Source organism: Pelophylax lessonae, assembly GCF_965119305.1.
Source record: "Pelophylax lessonae genome assembly, chromosome: 6".
Taxonomy (NCBI): Eukaryota; Metazoa; Chordata; class Amphibia; order Anura; family Ranidae; genus Pelophylax; species Pelophylax lessonae.
This window is the reverse complement of record NC_138773.1, coordinates 115,764,833-115,785,098: the sequence shown is the minus strand read 5'-3', so window position 1 is coordinate 115,785,098 and position 20,266 is coordinate 115,764,833. Positions and strand designations below refer to the sequence as shown.

Sequence of the window (20,266 nt, the reverse complement as noted above, 5' to 3'; positions counted from 1 at the left end):
ATTTCTTCAGTGTTGTCACATGAAAAGATATAAAAAAATATTTCCAACAATGTATATATAAAGTGTGTATATACAGTATCTTACAAAAGTGAGTACACCCCTCACATTGTATATATAGCGTATCAGAGTGTTTAAGTGATTTTCTCGTACTTTAATCTTGCTATGTCTCACGAGATTACAGGCAGCCCATCCACTTTTACATGGATCTTGGCTGTTTTCTAAAAGGAAAATTTTCTCCTCTGTTCTCCCTGTAAGGACTGAAGTTCTCTGCTTCATAACAGGGTACCAGAGGAAAACATTTTCCTCTGAGAACTGCCGAGAAGTGAACTGAGAAAAAAATTCTCAGTTTCATAAACGTACAACTAAGGCCTTATTTACATAGCTCTGCAACCATGTGAATGAGACCTTAATGTATTGTAAAGTAATGTCCCCTTTATAATATGTGTGTAGGATATCGGGATCTAGCTTGGAACAACATAAACTTTAAAATATACTGTACAAAAGCACTCAGGTAACGGAACATTTGTGTGAAAATGACCATCTTCACTCAGTCTTCAATCTGTGTTCACACTCTTTAGCTGTTTGAATGTCCGGGCCGTGATGACATCACTCCCGCACGCACGCACGCACGCACATACGTCTCTGCATTCAGGTCATATTCAGTGTGCCCTAAATGCAGGGCACACTGCACATGAGCAGCGACGCCTGTAGCCAATGTGAATATGCACCAAAATGGCACGTGCGTAGGTGACATTCATGGTACCGCCAGGTAAGACTTATTATAAGCTTACCTGTAGGTAAAAGTTTTAAGTTAGCGTTTACTCCCACTTTAATGTTTATTCCCTATTCACATTGGGCCGATTTGACATGCGATTTGACATGTCAATTCGCATGCCAAATCGGAGCCTATTGCCAGCAATGGCACTGTCTGAATCGGTACGACGCAGACTTTGCAGCGCCGCACCGATTCCCAAAAGTAGTTTCAGCACTACTTTTGGCGTCTTCGGGAGCAATTTCAGTAAACATCTTTTCATGAACCCACACATATGTCTGTCAAATCAACCCTGAACTCGCACTGAAATGCGGGTTTTAAATTGTGTGAGTTCAGCTGAACTCGCACGTTTTCAAACACTCCCTCGGTGTGAACGAGGGCTTAAATTGTACTGCACAAGTATGTTTGGCATGAGAATTAGACATTTTCCAGCTGGTTTACTGCTAGCCTAATTAGACATAAATACATCCAGTTAACCTGCTGCAATTGTGCAGAAAAGGACACAATTTGCCAAAGTTTTTTTTGAAGCAGAAGGCAAGTAGCTAAAAATGCAGCTAGATTGCATAGTTAAACTATTGTAATTGCCAGAGGATTTGAACTTCTTAGGAAAGCTAGAATTCCAATTTAGAAGTGGGGAAGGTTTGCAGTTTTTGTCATTATCTTATTGCTGTCCATGTCTCTATTCCTTTTCTATGTGTCACCCGTCACCTAGACAGTTAGTGATGGAAAATCTCCAAAGACATAAAAAAAACCTTACTGCCTTGTCTGACCCTACTTAAAATCATTTTTATTGTTTTGAGTCCCATGGGACAATATTTCCTCTCATCTCTTAGTGCCAGTTCACACATGCCAGACATTGCATGTGATTCGCACCGCATTGCTGTGCAGATCACATGCCATGTCTGTGCGACGCAATTTCAGCCATACAAAATGGACCAGGATCACTGGTTTGCCTTCCAGCTGGATCCTGCGCAACAGACGCGGTATCAGCTGCACCGGAGGAAAGGCATAAAACGGGGAATATTCCTCCCAAGGAGTCACCAAAGCATTCACTCTGACTGTGAGTGGATCACTGGTCCTGGACACAAATCTCTTCAACTTGTTGTTGAACCTGGATGCCAACAGATCTACGTCTGAAACCCCCCAGCGTAGGCAGATTGATTGAAAAATCTCGGGGTGTAAGGACCATTCCCCCGGAAACATTTGTTGACAGCTCAAAAAAATCTGCCTGCCAGTTCTCTATTCCTGGAATAAAAACTGCTGTCAGGCATGGCACAAACTTCTCTGCCCAGGATAGGATGATATCTACCTCTTTCTGGGCTGACTGACTCTTTGTGCTTCCTTGATGGTTGATGGTAGCATTGTCAGATTGCACCCTGACAGGGTGACCCCAAAGTCTGGTCTTCCAGTATTTCAAAGCCCGGATTTCCATAATGTTGATGTGGAGAACCCTCTCTACCCAAGATCATTTCCCCTGGACAGTGGCTTCCTCCAGAACCGCTCCCCAGCCAGAGAGACTGACATCTGTAGTCACCACCTTCCGAGTTACTGGAAGAAAGGATTTCCCACTCTCCAGATTTCTGGTCATTAACCACCAATTCAGACTCTGACATACTCTTGGTACAAGAGACATGGACCAGTCCAGAGACTGAACCCTTCCGGTCCATGTATACAGAATTTTGTTCTGTAAGGGTCTGGCATGGAATTGAGCATAGGTAATTGCCTCGAACACAGACACCATCTTCCCCAATAACATCATGCAAAGACGTATAGAAGGATATCTCAGCCTTACTACGGACCGAACCAGATCCTTCAGGTCTGTGACCTTTCTTGTTGGCAAGAATATCTTTGCCTGTACTGTGTCCACAAGAAGACCCAGATATGGACCGGCATTAACGCTGACTTCGTCAAGTTCAGTATCCAACACAGACTTTCTAGGAAGTGTACCATCTGGAGGATATTTCGGCTTAGAACCGAAGCCGATCGATCTAGTAATAGATCGTCCAGATATCCTATTATTGATATCCCTCGGGACTTTAGAACAGCCAATACTGGAGCTAGTATCTTTATGAACACTCTTGGAGCTGTGGCTAACCCAAAGGACAGGGCCACAAAGTGAAAATGACAGTTTTCTATTGCAAAGCGTAGAAACCTTTGATGAGCCTGGAATATAGGCACGTGAAGATATGCATCCTTGATGTCTATGGATGCTAGAAATTCCTCTCCCTGCAGGGAGGCTATGACTGAACGAATTGACTCCATACGGAAAGTTTAAATGTTCAGAAACTGGTTTAAAGCTTTGAGATGCTGACTAGGACTCACATCCCGCTTGGTTTGGGGATTATGAACAGGTTTGAGTAAAAAACCCTGAACCTTTCGTTCTCCAGGAACCTCTGTTATCACTCTTTGGGCCCTCAGCTGGTCCAACGCCAGAAAAAGACACCTTCTTTTTAGGGGATGTGTCGGTATACTTGACTTTATAAATCGAGGATGCGGGAACACCTGAAATTCCAGTCTGTACCCTGAGAAATGGTGGAGGTAACCCAGTTTTCTTGGATCGTTTCCACCCAAACCTTTGAGAACCAAAGCAGCCTTCCCCCCACCCAAGGGATTGGGGGTGCCCCATTCACAGAGTAGGCTGAGAGGAAGACTTGGCTGATCTCTGGGCCCAGGGCTTTTTCTGACCCTGCCCTGAAGGCTTGGTTCTGGACCCAGATGGTTGAGGCCGTCGCCACCGTCTGGAATTAGAAGTAATATGAGTGCTGAGGATCTTAAAAGAAGGATGCTTGCTCTTCCTTTTTACAGGTAGCAACGTACTCTTCCCCACCTCCACGAGATCTTTTGCATATACTTATCCAGATCGTCACCAAAAAGGCGTTCTCCCTGAAAAGGGAAGCCAGCCAGTAACCTTTTACATGGTTATTCCACAGACCAGCTCTTTAACCAAAGGATTCTGCGCATATGCCCTGTCATCAGAGCAACCCGTGACATTCGCCTTATGGAGTCCGTAAGAGCATCAACTGCGAAACATAAAGTGTGAGGTAGATCCGACAGATCTTCCACAGACTCTCCTTTAGAAGAGACTGTCTCGGACACTCACTTCATACAGTCTTTAAAAGACTGACAAACTCCTATGGCTGCTACTGCTCGTTGTATCGCAGATCCTGCAACCACAAAGGAAGCTTTTCCAACTTCTTATCTGCTGGATCTTTAAAAACCTGGGCATTATACACTGGGCAGGTTAAACTCTTGTTAACCAAAGAAATGGCAACATCCACAGTAGGTATATCCCTTTTCTTAGTAAACTTCCCCTCCATAGGATACAATAGTGAAAAACCTTTTAGGAGGAACAAAAATCCTATCAGGATGGTCCCAATCATTATACATTTCTTGTTTCAAGAGCGGATGTATGGGAAACGTCTGAGGACTATGAGGAGAGCAAATGAGCCTAGAGAGTAAAAAAGAGACTTCAGCTGTCTCTAAGGGAGGAAATTTGTATCCAGACCAGACCATTTCAGTAAGAGACTATATTAACAATCTCTGGGTTTGAGAGGCTGATAGCGACTCCACTGACCCTGACTCCCCAGAAGTGGAAACCTCTACTTGAACTTCCATAGGGTCATCATCAGCTACTTCTTCCACATCCTCAGCCCAATCCTGAACTGATTTAGGGGGTGGCTCAGATGAGGGGGATCTATCATGTTATCATGTTCCCTCCCTCCTTGTGAGGCTGCAATCATGCCAACAATCCTACCTTCAATGCTGGCTAATGCCAATGCCAAATCATCCTTAGTGACGTAGGTTGCTGCAGAAGTACTTGGAGTAGATACTATGCCTGACAACCACAATGGCTCAAATTGGCTAGTCGCCTCTGGCTCTTCAGGGGGAATAGACACAGAGGAAGCATGGCTAGGACTTTCAAGGCCTGACGGTGGCATCACAGTGCCTCTTCCAACTGCCCTCCAGCCCTTTTTCGGACAGACAAACCTGAGGTACTAACATAAGTGTACTCAAGGCTTGTGCTAAGCTTATACAGCTTATCGCACACAGCACTGATTATCCCGAGATACAGAACCTGTTTGTGCCAGTAACATACACCCACAGTGACTCACGCAACCCAGCTGCTACTCCTCTGTGTCCCCTTCAGCCTCTGACAGAGGCTAGCGCGTTGGAAACAGTTCCTTCTAAATCGCACCCATTTATGCTACATCCACGTGCACGCCAATTGCGTTCAAACATGTCCTCCATGCGGCGCATGGCTGTTTTAAAAGGCGAAGAGTCTCTCTCGCGCGCACGAATGGGCCTATGCCACAGAAACACTATCAAGGGAGGAGACGAACATGGGGTGAGAGCAGCTTAGGCTGAATTTTGTTTCTCACAGCTGATACTTTTCAGGTGATCAGCCCAGGGCAAGAAAACATTGTGATAACATTAGGCAAAGAAATAATGGTTAAACAAACTTTGCATCAATCCCACAACTGCACAAGCTCATATAATCACAATTTATATAAATGGCACATTTAATCCCTGAGGAAAGGCCAGAGCTTCCAACAAGATGTAATTTGCATAGCTTAACATCCATAGGCTCATGCACACATTGGTTTGTCACAGCTGATACCTATCAGGTGATCAGCACAAGGTGAAAACAGTGTGTCAGAAAAACAAGCAAAGAAATAATGCTTAACAAGATGTATTTAGCCTAGGCTTAACAAAGTCTCATGCAGAGACTCACATGGCACTCGGTCTCTGTTATCTATTTAAAGGGAACAGTGCATAAAATATTTACAATCTGCAATTATGCCTGCAATTTTTACCTTCAAGGTTTGATGTATGTGTAAATAATTTAAATTGGACTCACCAGTCCTGCCACAGAATTCTGTTTGAAACAGGAATCCAATCTTCACCCATCACAGCGAACTTTGTCTTGGCGACCTTCAAGGACTGGGTCCCCTTGTTTTAGAGTGGTTATGGCCTTAGACTTGTAGAGCACACTGCACGGGGCGCCTTTGGGGTTTGGTATTCCAAGGGTCCAGATCCCAGGGTCCAGCGCCTAAAAAGGACAGCATTACAGGCAAAACCTTGTATCTGCTTCCCAAGGCTCTGGTACCATCTTTTTAGTCCATTGACTGTTTTAGATGGATCTTATAGCTAACCCCTTAGACTCAGTGATCTTTGATTGGAATATATAGCATATTTTCTTTCTTCTATGAAGAGAAATGTAGAGACTCTCCACCTTGACCATCACCTTTAGACACTGGTGAAAAAAACTGAGGTACTTCCTGGGGGAGGGGTTATATAGGGGGACATCCTTTCTAATTGGTTGCCAGTGTCCTTCACCTGTAGGTGGCTATATAACCCATAAGTTATGATTTATGGCTCTGTGTCCCATGATGTACAGTACGAAGAGAAATATTATTCATACAACATACATATTCAGTTACTTATGCAAGCTGTATTTTTGAGAGTAAATGTACTTATTTTCATAACTACATAACATGATTAGGCCCTCATTCACATAAACGCAGTCTGTCTTTGGGGCGACTTGAAAGACATCCTGCTAAGTTGCCAAAAGTAGTGTAGGAACGGGACGCTCCCATTGCCGGCAATAGGCTGTGATTTGACATGCAATTTGACCTGTCAAATCACATGTCAAATAGCGCTGATATGAACGGGGGCTGAATTATATTGTATTTGTTAATATCTGCCTGCAGTTTAGCTTTATAACATATTTTTCACTGTGGTTGATATTGACAAAAAATTTTTTTAACAAAGTATTTGAACAGTTTGCCTCACATTATTTTTTGCACCATGTTTTGCTCTAACCAATCTGTGAATAATTATTACCAAAATGAACATCCACAAATAAAATCCACAAACAAAAATTATACAATGTGAAATGAGGATAAATGTTGCGCTCCCCTGATGACGTCAGCACGGCCTGACGAAACGTGCGTCGGGAGCGTGAGACCGTAGACTTCCGGGTTGGTGGAACGCAGGCGTGGAGCGGCGTTCCATTCACCAAACCTATTGGTACTGTGATTGCCATAGAAAGCGGATTTTAAAGCGATATGTAGTAAGTGCAATTTTATCATTAAATTGTGGTTGTACTGGCATACTGCACTGGCATCGGAGTCTTCTTTTTATTTGCATTTGGATGTCCTCTGATCGGAGTTCCATAAATACCTGGTCTTATTCCTTTGTTGGTGAGAAGACAGTGATAAGGATGACCTGGAGTGATTGTGGATACTAAGGCTGATTGCGACCCCCTATAATCAAGGGGTCATATCCTTCTGGTAAGGAGTATTTGATAAGAGTATATACCAAAAAACTATCAGCACAAACCAAGTATAAGATGTGAAACTCAACACAAATTCACTGTGCATAAAAAAGTGCATAAAGATAAAACATCAAATGTGTAAAATAAATTATCCGGCAGCATACACCAATCGTGTTCACAAATCACAATAACCTTCTCTCCGGTGCACTGTCTACAAACCTGTCAGCAAAGCAGGCACGGCTGAGTGCCCTGCAAATGTGAGTGATATTTTTCTCTAAATAAAGCTGATTATAATTACCAAACAGAGAGCACTAGATTTTGCCACATTTCTATCCCCACATATGTCTCGGAATCCCCAGAGGTGAAAAACAGGGAGGCCCTTTCCTGGAGTCCCATATCCTTGATATATGCGATTGCTGGCCCGTTTGGGTCTGGCAGGAAGGTGAGAGGCTAATCCATCTGGTGGAGGGATTCACGCATTGGTGTTCACAATATAAGTTATTAATCATCACTGGATTACACTTAAAGTTGAACACTGGGACACTTTAATTATATTAATTACATTGGATTGGAGCACGAGCACTCACGTGTGCTTTATGAACTTTATAATTATCTAATTGTCTATCAATTTATCACCTTTATGAATTGTGTACGTCTGGCGCATCACATTTTTGTATGAGTATTTGATAAGAGCACTGGGTGAAGGTGTGGAGGTGAAGGTTTCCTATCACTTCTATCAAGTCTACGCTTCTAAACAGTGCTGCGATTAACTGTTTAATCACCTTGATTTTAAGCACTAAAGGACTTTATTTATCTATTTATTTATTTATGCATATGAGCTGGTTTTGTGCTTTTATCCATTTTTGTGGTTTTTAGCTACTAATGGTTTTAAGCATTGTTGGATTTTTATACCAGTCTTTATTTTATTCTATATTTATGCACTTAAGCACTTTTTGTGAATATCATTGTTGAGCGCAATATTTATCCTCATTTCACATTGATTACGTACATACGTTTTGTTTGCTGCTTGCAGTGTGGAAGAGATTCCCACAAATCATATATTCACATAGATTTAATTATTTAATTTAATTTATATTTATTTCACAATTTATAGTAAGAGGTAGCACAGCACTAGCAGTGCTTTTTTGTGCAATCAATATCCACTTGCGCAGTTCATTTTGGTTTATCACCATTTTTCCTATAAAAAAATATACAATATACGTGTTCCAACACCGTTACCCAACAAATTGTGATGAAAAAATATTTGTGTATATTAAACTAAAAATTAAGAAATAAAATAAATATAGAAAATGTCCATTAATCCATTCCATGCCAAATGTGTAAAGCTGCTCATACGGTGATACACCCATCCAATGCGTGCTATTATTCACCACCTTCCAAACTTTCTACTCACCAGATGGTAATACAACATTTGCCTAATCAATATAAATGTCTCCCAGATATATGCCACAACATTCCACTGACACAGTTCCAGTGTGATATAGCGATCCCAGGTCTATCCACTGATTTCTTATTTGATTCAATTGGCTCCCATCATTGCGCAATATCCCATCTGCTTTATTAAAACTAATGATAACATTTTACACTCACATTTTAAAGTGCCCTCAGACAGGCACTAAGTCTGTCCAGCATATCCACATAAGCCTGTGTGACCGCCCCTCTGTTCAATGGAGGCGGCGTGCGTTCCAAGCCTCGATTTCAATGCAGGTCAGGAACCAGAAGTAGCATGATCTTACTCCTCTAGCCTTAACGCATTTCAAAATCACATGCATCATCAGGAAGCTGAGCTTCCTGAGACATTTTCTATATTTATTTTTATTCTTGATTATTGTATAATTTTTATTTGTGGATTTTATTTCGGGATGTTGATTTTGGTAATAACTATATACAGACTGGTTAGCGCTGCTACTCTAAAATTCTGTTCATTTGTACACACTGCTGTAAGGAGTCACGTTAGTTGCAGCAAACCACACATTGGCTATTAACTATAGGTTTAGCCTGCGCCAGTGATACACATACACAAATTTGTTATTGAATTTGTTTTGTGTGCTGAACTTTGCTATTATGCCCTTACCCTACACCCACATATGTTTATAATTAGGGATAAAAGGAGTCTCACATGATTTAATAGCAGCAATTATGTTTAGCTGGCTATAACTATGAGAATTGACAGATATGAGGACATGATCAGACCTCAGACCACATTAGGGACTAGGTTGATGAGCTTCAGGCTTGTTTTGATGGCTTAAAGAGGAGCTTCAGGCTCCTTCAGAAAAAAAAATAGTATTTGTAGCTGCTGACTTTTAATATCAGGACACTTACCTGTCCAGGAACCCAGCAGCGTCTGCACCCAAGCCGATTTTTCAGTCGGCTATCGGGTGCTGCCGCGATCCCCACTAAGGCAAACCAGCAGGGAAGCCTTGCGGTTTTACAGCCTGTTCCCTACTGCGCACGCGCAAAGCACTCTGCACTTTGTAAATGGGCCAGCTGCGGGGGAAGGAGGAGGGGGGCTGAACTTCCAGCCGAGAAGTGGATGCGGGTTCCTGTTAAAAACATGGCACCCCCTAAAAGGTACCAAATGTGGCAGCGGAGGATGGGAGGAGGCAGACAAGCGGAGCTTCCCCCTTTGGGTGGAGCTTCGTTTTAAGGATTGACATCAGTTTGAGATCCTTAGGTCATTTAAAATTGATTAACAGGTTATTTTTTTACTTTTTGCAGTTGACCTGCTTCTGACCTGCATTTGACTGTGTGCAGTAAAAAATGCAGAATTCCTCTGAAGAGTGACTTGTTCTATGTCACTACACACTAAAACTTGTATGTTTGCATTAGGAGCAATGTACTTAGCCTGTGCCCACTCCACCAGACGAGCGAATCTCTGTTACCTCACTCTCAGTAACTGGGGTTCTGCCGAGCACCTAGCGCAGACCTCACTTAACTCTTTCCCTCCCATACCTTGTGACCAGGCCATAGATCTCTGTGACACTAGTCTGCTCCCAAGTTCCATGGGAGACGGACCAATAATAAGGGAGCCAGAACATTGACCCCCCCCCCCCCCTACTGGAGGACCTGTCACCTTACCATGTACTGCGCTTAGCGACTGGTTGCTTGTAGCTTAGTCCTTCACTTGGCTACCCATAACAACTACAGTTTTCCTCTTCCTTGTCTAGCAAGTTAACATTGTTTGTAGAAGTGTTACTCCATACCCCATAGTGAAAATACATACCAAGGTTCTTTGGACACACCAGAACCAGCATGCACCCCTTAAATAATGTAACGTTACTGCTGCAATGAAGCATGGCAATACAAAATGAATAATGTCCTTTCCCTAATCTTAACTAAGATAGTGGCCCAGGCATACCTCTGTCCTTAAAGGCACTGCTATTGTTTTCTGCCTGCTGTCAGAGTACCCGGAAAGTGCCAGTATCTGATTATCATTTTTTCAATCTAACGATGTCAGGAGACATGGCACCAGCATGGCCAATCATTTAACGAATTTCAGCCAGTTCATTAGGAACCAGTAGAAATTTTCTCAGCGTATAGCCAGCTTTACAATAGATTAGGCAATGCTTTCACTAAAGCATATCAATTGGTCGTAAACATTTCTAATCTCATTATCCAGCTGATTATCTTGTATTTACAATGTTCAATAACTGTTTATAGTGGGTCATTGTTATCCATGCCATTACTGCATTTCTTCTGTAAATACAATGTAAATATTCAATCTTTTAAAGGTTATGTTTGCTTAGTAGACAATGAAGAGCACAGCATAGAGGTTTTGTAAAGCAGCTTTTCTTAATATTAGCATTCCAGTAGTAGATGGCCGCCATCCCTTTTTCAAATATTTGCTAAAGAAAAACATAGCTAAAAATATACATTGCTTTCACATATGATGACGAAAAAACGATGTAACATAATTGTAGTCTATATGTGTTCACATGCTATCTTTCACATGAGGTAATCATTGAAAACAACTTTGTCAATAGAGCGTGATACTTGTAACATAAGGGTGTCATAATTACATACTTTCCTGTTTTGCTCTTTCCTTATTGACGTCATGAATAAATAAGTAATAGACATATCATAAAGGGAATGCTAAAAAAAGCTCCAACATTTCAACACAGTTTATTGTTGGCTAACGCAGCCCTGGAAAGGTTAGAGTTTATCATTTTTGTTGCTGAGAGATTTATTCAGATTAAATAAAGGGTTTACTGTGTAGTAAACTATATAGGCGGCATGTAGTAGAATTTAGTAGCTTTCTAACATGCACAATGATACAATGGTCCAACCATATGCAATTGATCACTAGTAGGGAAGAGCTTGGGTGTGTTCAAATTATAGCAAACCTGGCAGGAAGCTTTTACCTGTACCGGGCCACTCATAGGAGGGATTCCCTAGTCCACAGCCACATGTATACATGCCCTTGGTATGCGTGTGGCTGAGGGGCAAGGAATGTCCTGGCCACAGATGATTTGCCCATTACAGATGACAGCTTTCTTGGTTCGGACTAGGACCTGAACCTGCCCAAACTCATCCATAATCACTACACAATGCTACTGCATGCTACTTCTTAAGGAGCCATAGGTTCCATCTAATTAAAAACCAGTTCCTACTCCTAGTGATTATTTGTTAACAGTTAGTTTCCTTTTTTAGACTGTTTTTGTTTCATTTTCACCTTGTGTTTTCGCCGGTAAACCCCTTTCCTGCTGTTGGGTGACAAGGCTCACTCACTGTACTATATCTATGAAGTAGCAACTTTTTCACTCTAGGCTGCTCAATACTAATTCGGATTACGGAACACCCCTTGCCCTCCTCATCCAAAAAATATAGGGAGACGGTAGTTTACAGAAAACCAGGCAGGACTGATAATACTGGGATTTCAAAGCAGTATAGGCACTGTGTTGTCAGTTCAAACAGAAAGTTAGGAACACACTTAATATCTGGAGGATTATTAGACTTTTAAAGAGACAAAACATGAGTAAATGTAAGGAGACATGTACTGAATATATGTTTTTTTATTTTATCAAGACATAAGTGTAGAAAGTTAAACAGCCAAGGCAGTAGTTTTGCCATATAAAATATATAATATACTATCTCCTCAATATGGATAACACCTATACCATATGTACTATATATACACCTAAATGTGACACACTGTTTATAGTGAGCCTCTAACAGTTTAACTGTATTCCCCAACAGAACACATCACACAGTGTATCAGAGGTTGGGTTAGAAAAAAATCATCCTCTTTGTGCCTTTGGACTCATCCCTAAATGGCACACTTTTTGGAAATCTTCTCCTCCAACACCATCCCACTTTCAAATATAGGAACACCAGTGGCTAATAGATGTAACGTTGTAGATTGCAGGAAGTGTGCACATGGGTTTCCCGATTAATCTTTTTCCCACTATTGGTGCTGGCAGGTGACCATGTGGCGGATGCTGTTTGAGGATATTGATGAACTAGGATGTGTTCGGATCCAATTCCAAACCTATGTGTTACATAGGAAGCTTTCACCTATATGGGCTAAACATCTGTGGCTGGGGGGCGATGTATACATGTGGTTGCAGGGTGGGAATGCCCTGACCGCAGTTTATTGGCCTGTACAGGTGACAGCTTCCTGTAAGGAGAGTCCCATTAGTTTGTTTGGATATACGAGGTGACAGGTTAATATGGGAAACTTATGAGCCAAAATTCTTTACTGCCTAAGGATCCATCCACATCTATGCATTTAACACTAGTCTATATATTCATGCACCGCCATGTCTATTTTTTTATTGCATTAACAGGCCTTTCAGGGCTTATTAATGATAATAGCAGCACATATATATGCATGATAATAACACACGAAAAAATGCATGGAAATGCACACAGAATGATGTGAATCCTACCTAATAAATGTACCATCATTAGGTTTTCATTGGCACAATGAGGAGTGGAGGCAATATTTCTTGAATCATGGCCAGAATTCCCCCTCACCATGATTTGGTATTGTTAAGAGTTATGCTATCATTATGGCAGTACCAGTACACACATATATTGTTGAGTTCCTAAACTGTGCGTTTGTGAATTTGTTGTACTGTTATATTTGTGCAGTGACATAGTCATGATTTGTTTTTAGCACATTTCGCGACCCTACTTATTCCAAAATACAAATACCTGCCATTCGCAGTCCCAATTCCTTGCCAGGGGGCAATCATGTGAAACATTTGGGTGATGTTTGGGCCAAGTAGGGCTTCCTTGGAAGGTGATAACACATGCTTCTAGGCATCAGAAGCAACCTTCAACACATGCATTATCCAGCTTGGTGTAAAATTTGTGTGACATGGCTGATCTATGTTTTCTTCTCCATAAGAAAAGAGAAGAACATATTATAGGCACCCCACATTGTTTCCAGTAGTCAGCCTAGCTTGTTGCTACCCGGTGGGTTCTAGCAAGTTGACAGCAGATGGCGAATGACGTCATATTCTCAGTGAGGTGTATACCTACTGTAAGTATTACAATCCTATCTTGTTTATTGCAGTTGTTTGGTTTAACTGCAGATATATGTTTTACTATTTGGTTTATCTTATCTTTACTATTAAGACATTATTGCTTCTTATTCTAAAACTAAAGACAATTCAAAATGATGCATTTTTTTTTTTTACATGAATTATGATGCACCAAATCTGTTTTTATTTGTCTTTCACATGTCACTAAATATAATGTGCAAATATTATATGGTTGATAACCTTCTACTGTATATTTTGTGGGTTATTCCCAAGTTGTAGAAATGTCATAGCATAAGTATTGTCTTGGATAAGATAGCACATTTATAGAACCAGGAAACTGTAAAGCAGTTTAGAAGAATACCAATTTCTTTGCTTTTTTCTTTTAAATCAGTTTCTTAAATACTTGCATTATAATTCATGACCAAAGAACAGCATAGACTGGCTACTTTTTAGTTCATAGTATTTTTATTTAAGAAGCATGTGATGCTGATTGCAACCCAACCACATTAATAACCTGCTCAGGCTTCATCCAGAAGACAGGACAAATGCTGGAAATCTAGTTCTAGCACATTCCCTTAGTGTATGGGACAACATAAAATATGTACGCTTTTCACACAAACCTTTGTCATTTTTATACAACCCAGCGTTCTCTCTGGCAATAGAAACCCCCCTGCCTTGAAGGAATGGTTCCAATGAGGTATTACTCAAGTATATAATTTAATAAACAGAAATGAGGCAAAATCTTTTCCATTGCTTTAATCATAGTTTGAGCTCTCTAATCCAAATCAAACGTTTCAACACCTGAAATGTATATTTACCAGATGACATTCCAACCTCATCACAGTTTGAACACAAATATATGTGGGACCCGCACTCAGTGGGTATGATTTCACTTCCATATTGCATCTTAACAGCCCTATTGCAAAATTCAACCCTTCTTCTGTCCATAAATTACACCTAGACTTTGAAGAAACTTTAGAGAACACAGACTGGACCCAAATCTTCATGTAAGCAAAGTCTAGTTCATGCAGTGCACTAGTAGTGGAAAAGTCCGTCCTCTGATGTCATCACCAGGTGGTATCTCAAGCCCAATAGAGTTGCAACCTACTGTATCTTCGAGTTTACTCTCCTCCATGTTTACGAGGATGCAGGCAGAACAGCACATTTTTTTTCATACATGGTGATCCTACCCTGTAGCAACTCTGGTCCCTTGGATTCTGGTCCCAAATATATCACATGATTACAAAATTAGTTGGAACCATTACGACCCCACAAGCAAAGTGGGCACTTAATTTGAAAGTTCCTGGTCTGACTAGCCAACAATTCAAATTGATAGTCTTTGTTCTTATGGCAGTAAGACAGACAATAGCCAAGGCTGGGAAATGTCATACTTTTAGTATCAGAGACCAGATTCAGAATTAGCCAGATAATGCTTTGTGAGAAAATTGAGGTCAGACCCTTTGACACAAATGACCAAATGTTTAGCAATCTGGCAACCTTGGACAGATCTGTTTCTATCTCCTGATTTTGACACACAGTCGTACCACCAATTACGAGGCAGTAACATAGTTACATAGTTACATAGTTAGTGAGGTTGAAAAAAGACATCAGTCCATCCAGTTCAACCTATGATGTGTGTGTGTGTCCGCTTTTAACCGTACATTGTATACCCCTGTATGTTGTGGTCTTTAAGGTGTCCATCTAATAGTTTTTTGAAACTATCAATGCTCCCTGCTGATACGACTGCTTGTGGAAGAGAATTCCACATCCTTACCGCTCTTATAGTGAAGAACCCCTTACGCACTTTAAGGTTAAACCGCCTTTCCTCTAGTTTTAGTGAGTGGCCACGTGTCTTATTGTATCTCCTTTCTCTGAATAGTTTGTTCCTTATGCTAGGGTCGCCAGTACAGTATTTGTACATTGATATCATATCCCCCCTCAATCGTCTCTTCTCCAGAGAGAATAAGTTCAGTGCTTGTAGTCTTTCCTCATAGCTTATGTCCTCCATTCCCCTAATTATTTTTGTTGCCCTTCTCTGGACTTTCTCCAGTTCCAGCACATCCTTCCTAAGGACCGGTGCCCAGAACTGGACAGCATACTCCAGATGTGGCCGGACCAGAGTCTTGTAGAGTGGGAGAATAATCTCTTTATTTCTGGAGTGAATCCCCTTTTTTTATACATCCCAGTATTCTGTTGGCTTTGCTTGCGGCGGCTTGGCATTGCATGCCACTGCCAAGCTTGTTGTCTACCAGTACCCCCAAGTCCTTTTCCATCCTAGACTCACCCAGAGGTTCCCCCCCTAGTGAGTAGCTTGCTTATTGGTTTCTGGCCCCCAAGTGCATTACTTTACATTTTTCAACATTAAATCTCATCTGCCATGTAGTTGCCCACCCCGTTATTTTGTTCAGGTCCGCTTGTAAGGTTTCCACATCCTGCATAGAAGATATTGGCATGCTTAGTTTAGTATCGTCCGCAAATACTGAGATTGTACTAGATATCCCCTCCTCTAGATCATTTCTGAATAAATTAAACAGGATTTGTCCCAGGACAGAACCCTGGGGGACCCCACTTTCAACCCCCGCCCAATCCGAGTACTCCCCATTAATCACCACCCTCTGTACTCTCCCCTGGAGCCAGTTCTCTATCCAGGTACTCACCTTATGGTCCATACCTACCTTCCTTAGTTTGTACAGTAAGCGTTTGTGGGGAACGGTGTCAAAGGCCTTTGCAAAGTCCAGATACACCACATCCACAGGCTTTCCTTTATCTAGGTGGCAGCTCACTTCATCGTAGAAGGTTAATAGATTGGTTTGGCACGAACGATTTTTCATGAATCCATGCTGATTACTACTAATAATATCATTTTCATTACTAAAGTCTTGTATGTGGTCCCTTAACATCCCCTCCAAAATTTTGCATACTACTGAAGTTACGCTGACCGGCCTATAGTTACCCGGGATATATCTCGGCCCCTTTTAAAATATTGGTACCACGTTGGCTTTTTGCCAATCAGCTGGCACCATACCCGTCTGTAAACTATCCTTAAAGATCAAGAATAATGGTCTGGCAATCACCTGGCTGAGCTCATTAAGAACCCTCGGGTGCAAGCCATCCGGTCCCGGGGATTTATTTCTCTAGTTTAGCTCTAAGTCTATCTTCTGTTAGCCATGGCGGCACTTCCTGGGGTGTATTATTTAGTTCGGCCTTACAAGCTGGGTTAGTGTAGCCCCCCGATTCTTTTGTGAAGACTGAAGAGAAGAAATTATTTAACACTTCCGCCTTTTCTCTGTCCTCAGTGGCCATATTTCCTTTATCATCTTTTATGGGGCCAATGTGTTCTGGCCTCGCTTTCCTACTGTTTATATAATTAAAGAACTTCTTGGGATTCTTTTTACTCTCCTCCGCTATATGTCTCTCGTGTTCTATTTTAGCCGCCCTGATTTTGTTTTTACATTTCTTATTACACTCTTTGTAATGCTTAAATGCTGCCAATGACCCCTCAGTCTTGTATTTTTTGAAGGCCTTTTCTTTAGCACTAATATACATTTTTATGTTGGAGTTTAGCCACCCAGGGTTTAGTTTTACTCTTTTAAATTTATTTCCCTTTGGAATGCACTGGCCAATCCCCCTGTTAAGTATGCTCTTGAAGCACTCCCATTTTTCCTCCGTGTTCTTTGTTCCCAGGGTTCTATCCCATTTGATATTTTCTAGCAGAGAGCGCAGTTTAGGGAAATTGGCTCTTTTGAAATTCAGTGTCCTTATATTACCCTTGTGTTTCCTATAACTGTAATTAATACTGAAACATATTGACCTATGGTCACTGTTTCCTAAGTTGTCCCGTATTTCTATATCCGTGAGCAGGTCTGTATTGTTGGTAATCAGTAGGTCAAGTACCGCATTGTTTCTTGTCGGTGCATTCACCATCTGACCCATGAAATTGTCCTGCAAAACATTTAGGAACTGCCTAGCCTTGGCTGAGTGCGCGGTTCCTTCTGCCCAGTCTATATCTGGATAATTAAAGTCCCCCATTATAATGACATTTCCCATCCTTGCTGCCAATCTTATCTGCAACATGAGGTCCGCCTCACCCTCCTCCCTCTGGTTGGGGGGCCTATAGTATACGCCCAATATTACCTTCCCCACCGTGCCTTCCCTTTGAAGCTCTACCCATAGGGATTCTGCCTCGTCCTTAGCTCCATTATTAATATCATCCCTCATATTTACCTGTATACTGTTCTTAATATACAGACATACCCCTCCCCCTTTTTTACCTTCTCTATCTCTGCGATAAAGGGAATACCCCTGAATGGTCGCCATTCAGTCATGGGAGCTGTCAAACCAAGTCTCAGTTATCCCCACAAAATCTAAGTCCTCCTCAAACATCAGCAGCTCCAGCTCTCCCATCTTGTTGGCCAGGCTTCTGGCATTGGTATACAAACCTCTTAATTTTGATCCTACAGTCTCTCTGGATCACTATTCCTACCCAATCTTCTACCCCCAAGCTTTCCCTATATGATCTGTGCCTGACCCAACCCCCCCCCCCCCCATCCATTTCCTCCTTTCCTTACATCTCCTACATTCTCCATAGCTTCTGTAACAGATCATCTAGACCAGTGGTCTCCAAACTGCAGCCCGGGGGCCAGATATGGCCCTTTGATTGCCTTTATTTGTCCCTTGGGGCATTATTCCACCAACTGACACCAATGATGGCGCACCATTCCCCCTACTGACACCATCAATGGGGCACTATTCTTCTCATCAATATAAACAATGAAACACCATTCCTCATTAAAATCAGTGATGGGGCACTGATTCCCAGACTTTTTCTACTCCCACTGGCCACAGTCTGGCCCCCCTAAACCCTTAAGGACAGTAAACTGGCCCTTTGCTTAGAAAGTTTGGAGACCCCCCTGCTCTAGATGTTTATAATAAAAATGTCATGCTACCAGTGTTAAGTTAACCACATATATATTCTGTATGTAGAAATGGAAAAAAGATAACACTGGGCTAAAAAGTGTATCTCCTTGCGCCTAGGGAAAGGTACTAAAACCAATAATAAATAAATAAAGAAAAATGGTGTATGGCAGCTGCTGTAAAGTGAGAGTGAATGTCAGAAAAATAGCCTAGGCTATATACAGCGCTTGCCCCAAGCTAATCAGAATAAGAAAATAAGTTAATTTTATAAATATGAATAAATAAATATATAAACGAATAAGTGACAATATTCCAGTGCAATATTAAAGTGGGGTTCAAACAAATGAAGTTACAAAAATTTATAAAAAGTCCAACAAATATGAAAATAATAATATTATTATTAAATAAATTGATAGTCTTTTCAAGTAGTGATCAAGTGCAAAGTGCTCTGTGCTCAATAATCAAAAGTTCATGACTTTCGTGGCGTGTTCCTGATTAGTAGGAACACAAGATCTCTCTCATCCTGTCTGACAAACTAACGGTCTGCCTTGTTAACATAGGCAGACCACTGTTCTGTCATGCAGTTGGCTGGCGGCCATCGTGGCCACCGGACCCGCTGATTGGCTCCCACTGTGTCCAGTCACAACGGAAGCGCGGCTCTGGCGGCGCGCACGCACCCCCTAGAGCCAATGAAAACAATCACTTACAGGTACGTGATTTTGCGCTTAAGGGCCCCCCTGCCGCAGTAAATGTACGTGGGGCAGTCCTTAAGTGGTTAAGATGCATTACACTTGAGTTTGAAACCAGTTTGTTTTTTTACAAGGCACCAAATAGTGTGTGCAAACATGTATGCTTGATTTTATGATAACCTACTGTATATTATGTGGTTTTTCCCCAAACGGTAGAAATTTTGTAGCACTAACTTTCCCATGGTAAGCTTACACATTTGTAGAACCAGGAAACTAAAGCAGTTTAAAAGAATGCCAATTTCCTTGTTTTTTTTATCAGAAGATTAAGGCTAGGTTCATACAATGCGAATTGAATGCGTTTTGAACCGCATCCAATTTGCATGACAAGTAAAAGAAAATTGCTTTCTATTGTGCCTGTTCACATATGTTCGGTGCACTTGGAGTGTGGATTCAGTGTGAATTAAAAGAGTCCAGTCAGTTTTCTGAGCAGTGCGGTCCGGCTCAGGTGCGAATTCAGGCCCATTGACTTTTTCTGGGAATGCTTCTAAATCGCACATGTCATTCAGTTGTGAACAGTTTAAAATACTGACCTGATCCTAATGCAAACCTGAACTTATCCTGATCAAAAACTGACCTGAAACGCTGAATAACTGCTTTTTCAATTAGCAGTGAAAACGGAGCTTCAATTCGCACCACACATGAGTGAACAAAGCCTAAATGCTTGTAATATAATTCACAGCTAATAAACAGCATAAAACACATACTTCTTGGCTTGGGTAGTGTGAGCATGAGAGGACAACCAAGAAAGCTTCATGTGGCTTTGAAATCTGCCCACCGTAAAGGCCTGTGTGGATTGGCTTTGGACTAATTGTTGATGGGTAAAAATGCTTGCATTTGAAACCAGTTTGAGATGCTTTGGAAAGTATTCACAATTATTGACAGATGCATTTGACCTGCAGTTGATCTCCTCATGACTGGCTTTGGACCTTTTTCTAAGTGCCATCAACCTGCTTTCAGCTGCTTTCACATTCCTATTGACTTGTGTTGGGAGAAAAGCAAATCCAATGCAAACAAAAGTACATCAACACAGAGGCTAAAAGAGGCT

General features: G+C 41.5%; 1 protein-coding gene across 1 annotated transcript in view; it reads left to right on the top strand.

Moving 5' to 3' along the window:
- TMC5 (transmembrane channel like 5) overlaps positions 1 to 20,266 on the top strand; it is a 269,346-nt gene that overhangs the window by 40,529 nt on the left and 208,551 nt on the right. The window lies entirely within an intron of this gene.